Source organism: Entelurus aequoreus, linkage group LG13 (genome assembly GCF_033978785.1).
Source record: "Entelurus aequoreus isolate RoL-2023_Sb linkage group LG13, RoL_Eaeq_v1.1, whole genome shotgun sequence".
NCBI classification, from domain to species: Eukaryota; Metazoa; Chordata; class Actinopteri; order Syngnathiformes; family Syngnathidae; genus Entelurus; species Entelurus aequoreus.
In genome coordinates this window covers 58455410-58463487 of record NC_084743.1, presented here as the reverse complement: position 1 = coordinate 58463487, position 8078 = coordinate 58455410, and the positions used below count along the sequence as shown (strand labels likewise).

The 8078-nt window shown below is 42.3% G+C and overlaps 1 long non-coding RNA gene across 1 annotated transcript; it reads right to left on the bottom strand.

Moving 5' to 3' along the window:
- Nucleotides 1-2984: 2984 nt before the first annotated feature.
- Nucleotides 2985-4449, bottom strand: LOC133663926 (uncharacterized). The gene is made up of 3 exons (XR_009828433.1): nt 3915-4449; nt 3206-3829; nt 2985-3120 (listed from the first exon to the last, which is right to left on the bottom strand). It is a non-coding gene; the product is annotated as an uncharacterized LOC133663926 (long non-coding RNA).
- Between the last annotated feature and the right edge of the window lie 3629 nt (nt 4450-8078).

Sequence of the window (8078 nt, the reverse complement as noted above, 5' to 3'; positions counted from 1 at the left end):
ATAATCACTGTTTCAGTCTTGATAAATCACATTGTGAGCTCTGTTTGTGATTGCTGTTTTCGCGTCTGTAATTTAGAGATGGGATTTATGGCTTTTTGAAGGTTTTTTTTTGATTGATTTAAACTTTTATTAGTAGATTACACAGTACAGTACATATTCCGTACAATCGACCACTAAATGGAAACACCCGAATACGTTTTTCAACTTGTTTTAAAGGGAGCCGGATCTTTTCAAAGAATCGTTAAAAGGACTGGCTGCTTGGGTACCGGATTCGGTACCTTGAAGTACCTTGAAGGTAGAAAAGCGCTTTCCAAGTATTATACTTTAAACGCCATTTTTAAAGGCCTACTGAAAGCCACTACTACCGACCACGCAGTCTGATAGTTTATATATCAATGATGAAATCTTAACATTGCAACACATGCCAATACGGCCGGGTTAACTTATAAAGTGACATTTTAAATTTCCAGCGAAACTTCCGGTTGAAAACTCCTTTGGATATGACGTATGCGCGTGACGTAGCCAGTAGAACAGAGGTATGGCTCCCCCATTGAGGCCAATACGAAAAGCTCTGTTTTCATTTCATAATTCCACAGTATTCTGGACATCTGTGTTGGTGAATCTTTTGCAATTTGTTTAATGAACAATGAAGACTGCAAAGAAGAAAGTTGTAGGTGGGATCGGTGTATTAGCGGCTGGCTGTAGCAACACAACAAGAGGACTTACTTGGATAGCAGACGCGCTAGCCGATGCTAGCCGCCAACTGCATCTGTGATCTGGTGAAGTCCTTCGTCGCGCCGTCGATCGCTGGAACACAGGTGAGCACGGGTGTTGATGAGCAGATGAGGGCTGGCTGGCGTAGGTGGAGCGCTAATGTTTTTATCATAGCTCTGTGAGGTTCGGTTGCTAAGTTGCTAAGTTAGCTTCAGCGTTGTTAGCAACAGAATTGTTAAGCTTTGCCAGGCTGAGAATTATTAACCGTGTAGTTACATGTCCATGGTTTAATAGTATTGTTGATCTTCTGTCTATCCTTCCAGTCAGGGATTTATTTATTTAGTTTCTATCTGCATTTGAGCCCGATGCTATCACGTTAGCTCAGTAGCTAAAGAGCTTGGCCGATGTATTGTCGTGGAGCTAAAAGTCACTCTGAATGTCCATTTCGCGTTCTCGACTCTCATTTTCAAGAGGATATAGTATCCGCTTGGTGGTTTAAAATACAAATCCGTGATCCACAATAGAAAAAGGAGAGAGTGTGGAATCCAATGAGCCAGCTTGTACCTGAGATACGGTCGGAGCGAATAAAGATATGTCTTTCACTGCATTCTAGTCCGTCACTGTAACGTTCCTCATCCACAAATCTTTCATCCTCGCTCAAATTAATGGGGTAATCGTCGCTTTCTCGGTCAGAATCGCTCTAGCTGCGTTGAAAACAATAGGAAAATATGAGGAGGTGATCAACTGACTACGTCACGCTACTTCCGGTAGGGGCAAGGCTTTTTTTTATCAGAGACCAAAAGTTGCAAACTTTATCGTCGTTGTTCTATACTAAATCCTTTCAGCAAAAATATGGCAATATCGCAAAATGATCAAGTATGACACATAGAATGGATCTGCTATCCCAGTTTAAATAAAAAAAATGTCATTTCAGTAGGCCTTTAAGTAGTTAATTCTTCCCATTTAAATCCTTAGTTTTTTGTTCTAAAGTCCTCCTTTGTACAGGAGTTCATTGACATCAACAAAAACAACAACAAAAGAGTTTGCGCCTTACTATTGTTCAAGTTCACTAACCGTTTACCAAAAAAATGATGCTATTTTTTTCCCCCTGCGGCTCATAAAACGGTGCGGCTAGTTTATGGATTTTTCTTTGCTGACGGCCTTAACGCAAATAGTTTTTAAGAAATTACAAACAAATACGCTAAAAAGGTGTATTACTGATTGTGCTGTGGCGCCATCTCTTGGAGGAATTTGCTAAGTGCAGGTACTGCTCTTATGTTGAAAGCGTTGTCCCTGAAGCATGATCGCCGTTACACCTTTTAAATCGTCCATAGGGTTTCTGCTCGTACGGATTCTTCATGCATCACTCCAAGCGACGTTTGTAAGTTTTACAATATAACTAAAACTATTCTTACTTACTAAATACAATTAACTGAATGGCACCGTGGAGTTATTGAGTCTGTTTAGCTGTTTAGCGAGCTAGCTTCCGCAGCTAGTGGGTCCATGACGGGGACTTTTGTTTTGTTTGATCAGCCGTTTTACTGCCGTGTTACAGACAGTGTTTGGAAACAATTAAGGTATGTAGATAAACATTTACAGAATATTCTGTGTAAATAACTCATTTCACAATGCTGCTTATAGTCCGGTGTGGCTAATATATGGAAACACATTTTTTCTTCTACAATTTAGTGGCTCCACAGTTTGGAAAAATACGCTACTGTATTTATTCGCGTTGTTGAAAGCTACTTTAGCGGTTAGCTTAGCTATTAGCACGCTTGCTCTTGCTGTGTAACATGTTTAGCCTCGTCCACCGGTGATAATGATACTTGTCAATGATACTTAAGATACTAACAAACGCTGGTAATTTGTCGTATGGGAAAAAGGGTGATGGGTCAAATGCAGAGGACAAATTTCACCACACCTAGTGACAGGTTCAGACACTGATGACATCTATTAAACAAGACAAGAAGCAAGGAATCAAACAGAGACAGAATTAAATTTGGCTCAATGAGGAGAGCACGTACACCTGTACCCTTGAACAGTGTCTCACCACGCTCTGACGAGATTTTCCCTGATTACATGGCAACAGCTGTTTCAAAGGGAGGGGGGTCATAAACAGCCATCGCCTTTGTTACAAAACAGTTCAAAGAAAAGGTCGTAAAACAGTTCAACGAAGAGGTGCCTGGAGCTTGGGCAGGGTCCGGCTTTCTCTCTAGAATGGGAAGGCCATTCTAAAACTTTCATTCTAGCCTGATTTAGCCATTCCTTTACCACTTTTGACCTGTGTTTGAGGTCATTGTCCTGTTGGAACACCCAACCTTGCCCAAGACCCAACCTCCGGGCTGATGATTTCCGGTTGCTCTGAAGAATTTTGAGGTATTTGTCAGGTTCAAACACTGATGGCATCTGTTAAACAAGACAAAAAGCAAGGAATTAAACAGAGACAAAATTCAATTCAGCTCAATTGAGGAGAAACGCGTAGACACTGTACCCTTGGAAAGTGTCGTCCCACGCTCTGACGAAAGATTGTACGCCTCCTCTTTTATTTGGACTTTCCCTGATTACATGGCAACAGCTGTTTCTAAGGGATGGGGGGTCGTAAACAACCATCGCCTTTGGTTGCAAAACAGTTCAAAGAAAATGCCGTAAAACAGTTCAACGAAGAGGTGCCTGGAGCTTGGGCAGGGTCCTGCTTTCTCTCCGCTTTGTAGATCTCGGGTCAAGACAAAATCTCCCTGTGGATTACAATACATCAAAGAAACTGACGCCTTCATGTCGCTTCCCATCCTACCCAGTGGAGTTTTACAAAGACAGCTTTTGTCCTCTCGCAGGGCATGCTGAACTCAATGTAACACAACGTTTTGTGGTGACTTCGATACAATTATTCTGACAGCTAGTGTGTGTGTGTGACAATCATTGGTACTTGAACTTGAACTAACTTTTAACTCAGGGGAGCAATCTAAAACTTTCATTCTAGCCTGATTTTGACCTGTGTTTGAGGTCATTGTCCTGTTGGAACACCCAACCTTGCCCAAGACCCAACCTCCGGGCTGATGATTTCCGGTTGCTCTGAAGAATTTTAAAGGTATTTGTCAGGTTCAAACACTGATGGCATCTGTTAAACAAGACAAGAAGCAAGGAATTAAACAGAGACAGAATTCAATTCAGCTCAATTGAGGAGAAACGCGTAGACACTGTACCCTTGTAAAGTGTCGTCCGACGCTCCGACGAAAGATTGTACGCCTCCTCTTTTATTTGGACTTTCCCTGATTACATGGCAACAGCTGTTTCTAAGGGATGGGGGGTCGTAAACAACCATCGCCTTTGGTTACAAAACAGTTCAAAGAAAAGGTCGTAAAACAGTTCAACGAAGAGGTGCCTGGAGCTTGGGCAGCGTCCTGCTTTCTCTCCGCTTTGTAGATCTCGGGTCAAGACAAAATCTCCCTGTGGATTACAATACATCAAAGAAACTGACGCCTTCATGTCGCTTCCCATCCTACCCAGTGGAGTTTTACAAAGACAGCTTTTGTCCTCTCTCAGGGCATGCTGAACTCAATGTAACACAACGTTTTGTGGTGACTTCGATACAATTATTCTGACAGCTAGTGTGTGTGTGTGTGTGTGACAATCATTGGTACTTGAACTTGAACTAACTTTTAACTCAGGGGAGCGGCAGACTTAATTGGCTGCTAGCCACTTCTCAGCCGGGGGACTGAAAGTAAATAAAGTGTCAGCCAATGGAGATCGGCATTAATATGGCAATCATACTTTTTCAGGAAAATTACGCACATCCCTAATATTTCCTTCCTGTGATCCCTCCCTGTGGTCCTGCACCTCAACTGGACAAATTGGCTCGCACTTGCACGACAAATTCTTGACAAGTAAAGAGTTTTTTCCAGCTTTCAAAATGCGCGACTTTGCTTGGGTTCAGTGTTGAACTGCAGGGATTAGATCGGAAGCTCACTCGCGCTTTATAGGCTGCACCGACACAAGTCCCTGACTGATTTCCCCCGAGCATCGCCCCCAATAAACTATCATTGTGTTTGTCTCCAGGAGCCTGTCCGTAATTGTCCAAGTTCTGGAAAAGGAAGTTCTCCCTGAGTTTGGTGAAACTATTTACATTAAGATGGGGAAATAGGTTTACGGGGAGGAACGGCCACAGAGAGACTTTCATCACAAAATAAAAAATGCAGAAGTGGGTGGGATAATTAATATGGGAATTTGTGTAGATGACTTGTTTACATGGAGGAGGAAAAAGTGGAAACATTAAGGCAGTAAAACGTAGAACTCAGGTGTGTTTTGAAGAAATTGAGTTATTTCCCCTGGGAAAGGATTTGGCATGTAAATATGGATTGTTACTGAATTTAGTACTTTTATAGGTACCGACAGAGTTCTTTCAGTACCGCCGGGTAACGATTCATGTACAAAAAACAAAACCAGTGAAGTTTTTCCCTACACCATAAGATGTGGGCGGGGCATGGCGTTAAACTTTGCTCCGATGGTTTTTGGCCATTTTTCGCTGAAAGAAGGGGATGTACTTTAACGAGCTACTTCTAGGGACTTTGATCAAATAAGTCGCGGTTAAAGTTACAGGTACTCCACATGGAGGTGACGATAAAATGTGAACATATTTTCCCTACGCCATAAGATGTGGGCGGGGCATGGCGTTAAACTTTGCTCCGATGGTTTTTGGCCATTTTTCGCTGAAAAAAGGGGATGTACTTTAACGAGCTACTTCTAGGGACTTTGATCAAATAAGTCGCGGTTAAAGTTACAGGTACTCCACATGGAGGTGACGATAAAATGCCAACAGATTTTCCCTACGCCATAAGATGTGGGCGGGGTATGGCGCCAAACTTTGTTCCGAAGGTTTTTGGCCATTTTTTGGCGAAAAAGAGGGGATGTACTTTAACGAAATCCTCCTAGGGACTTTGGTTAAACGAGTCGTGGTTAATATTACAGGTACTCCACATGGAGGTGACGATAAAATGCGAACAGATTTTCCCTACGCCATAAGATGTGGGCGGGATATGGCGCCAAACTTTGTTCCGATGGTTTTTGGCCATTTTTCGCTGAAAAAAAGGGGTTGTACTTTAACGAACTCCTTCTAGGGACTTTGATCAAATAAGTCACGGTTAAAGTTACAGGTACTCCACATGGAGGTGACGATAAAATGTGAACAGATTTTCCCTACGCCATAAGATGTTGGCGGGGTATGGCGTTAAACTTTGCTCCGATGGTTTTTGCCCATTTTTCGCTGAAAAAAAGGGGTCGTACTTTAACTAACTCCTTCTAGGGACTTTGATCAAATAAGTCGCGGTTAAAGTTACAGGTACTCCACATGGAGGTGACGATAAAATGCGAACAGATTTTCCCTACGCCATAAGATGTGGGCGGGGTATGGCGCCAAACTTTGCTCCGATGGTTTTTGGCCATTTTTCGCTGAAAAAAAGGGGTCGTACTTTAACTAACTCCTTCTAGGGACTTTGATCAAATAAGTTGTGGTTAAAGTTACAGGTACTCCACATGGAGGTGACGATAAAATGTGAACAGATTTTCCCTACTCCATAATATGTGGGCGGGGTATGGCGTTAAACTTTGCTCCGATGGTTTTTGCCCATTTTTCGCTGAAAAAAAGGGGTCGTACTTTAACTAACTCCTTCTAGGGACTTTGATCAAATAAGTCGCGGTTAAAGTTACATATACTCCACATGGAGGTGATGATAAATTGCGAACAGATTTTCCCTACGCCATAAGATGTGGGCGGGATATGGCGCCAAACTTTGCTCCAATGGTTTTTGGCCATTTTTCGTTGAAAAAAAGGGGTCGTACTTTAACGAACTCTTTCTAGGGACTTTGATCAAATAAGTCGCGGTTAAAGTTACAGGTACTCCACATAGAGGTGACGATAAAATGTGAACAGATTTTCCCTACGCCATAAGATGTGGGCAGGGTATGGCCCCAAACTTTGCTCCGATGGTTTTTGGCCATTTTTCGCTGAAAAAAAGGGGTCGTACTTTAACGAACTCCTTCTAGGGACTTTGATCAAATAAGTCGCGGTTAAAGTTACATATACTCCACATGGAGGTGATGATAAATTGCGAACAGATTGTCCCTACGCCATAAGATGTGGGCGGGATATGGCGCCAAACTTTGCTCCGATGGTTTTTGGCCATTTTTCGTTGAAAAAAAGGGGTCGTACTTTAACAAACTGCTTCTAGGGACTTTGATCAAATAAGTCGCGGTTAAAGTTACAGATACTCCCCTTGGAGGTGATGATACATTGCGAACAGATTTTCCCTACGCCATAAGATGTGGGCGGGATATGGCGCCAAACTTTGCTCCGATGGTTTTTGGCCATTTTTCACTGAAAAAAAGGGGATGTACTTTAACGAACTCCTTCTAGGGACTTTGATCAAATAAGTCGCGGTTAAAGTTACAGGTACTCCACATGGAGGTGACGATAAAATGCGAACGGATTTTCCCTACGCCATAAGATGTGGGCGGGGTATGGCCCCAAACTTTGCTCCGATGGTTTTTGGCCATTTTTTGGCGAAAAAGAGGGGATGTACTTTAACGAAATCCTCCTAGGGACTTTGGTTAAACGAGTCGTGGTTAATATTACAGGTACTCCACATGGAGGTGATGATAAATTGCGAACAGATTTTCCCTACGCCATAAGATGTGGGTGGAGCATGGCGCCAAACTTTGCGCCGATGGTTTTTGGCCATTTTTTGGCGAAAAAGAGGGGATGTACTTTAACGAAATCCTCCTAGGGACTTTGGTTAAACGAGTTGTGGTTAATATTACAGGTACTCCACATGGAGGTGATGATAAATTGCGAACAATTTTTGCCTACGTCATAAGATGTGGGCGGAGCATGGCGCCAAACATTGCACCCATGATTCGCCACAAAACACACAACGTTAAAAACTAACTTAGAATTTATTGGCAGCAACACATTGCAAAAAAGTTGGCACAGGGGCATTTTTACCACTTTTTTACATGGCCTTTCCTTTTAACAACACTCAGTAAACGTTTGGGAACTGAGGAGACCAACTTTTGAAGTGGAATATGTTGCGTCGACCAGCTCTTCCTCCCAGGGAATCTAAATTACTGGTCAATCCCAAATTCTTTCGATGACATATATGCTGAGTAAGAAGGACCATCAAGACAGAATAGGAATATTATCAAGTTTTACTGACATTTCAGGAGATCAGCCCACACCAATACATTTATATCTGCTACTCGAGTTGATCTCACATTCAAACGGAAAAAAACCCAACTCTTTAAAGAAAAAAGATAATACACCAATATACAGTATATTATTTTTAATTTCAACATTTAAATCCCTAGATCAACTT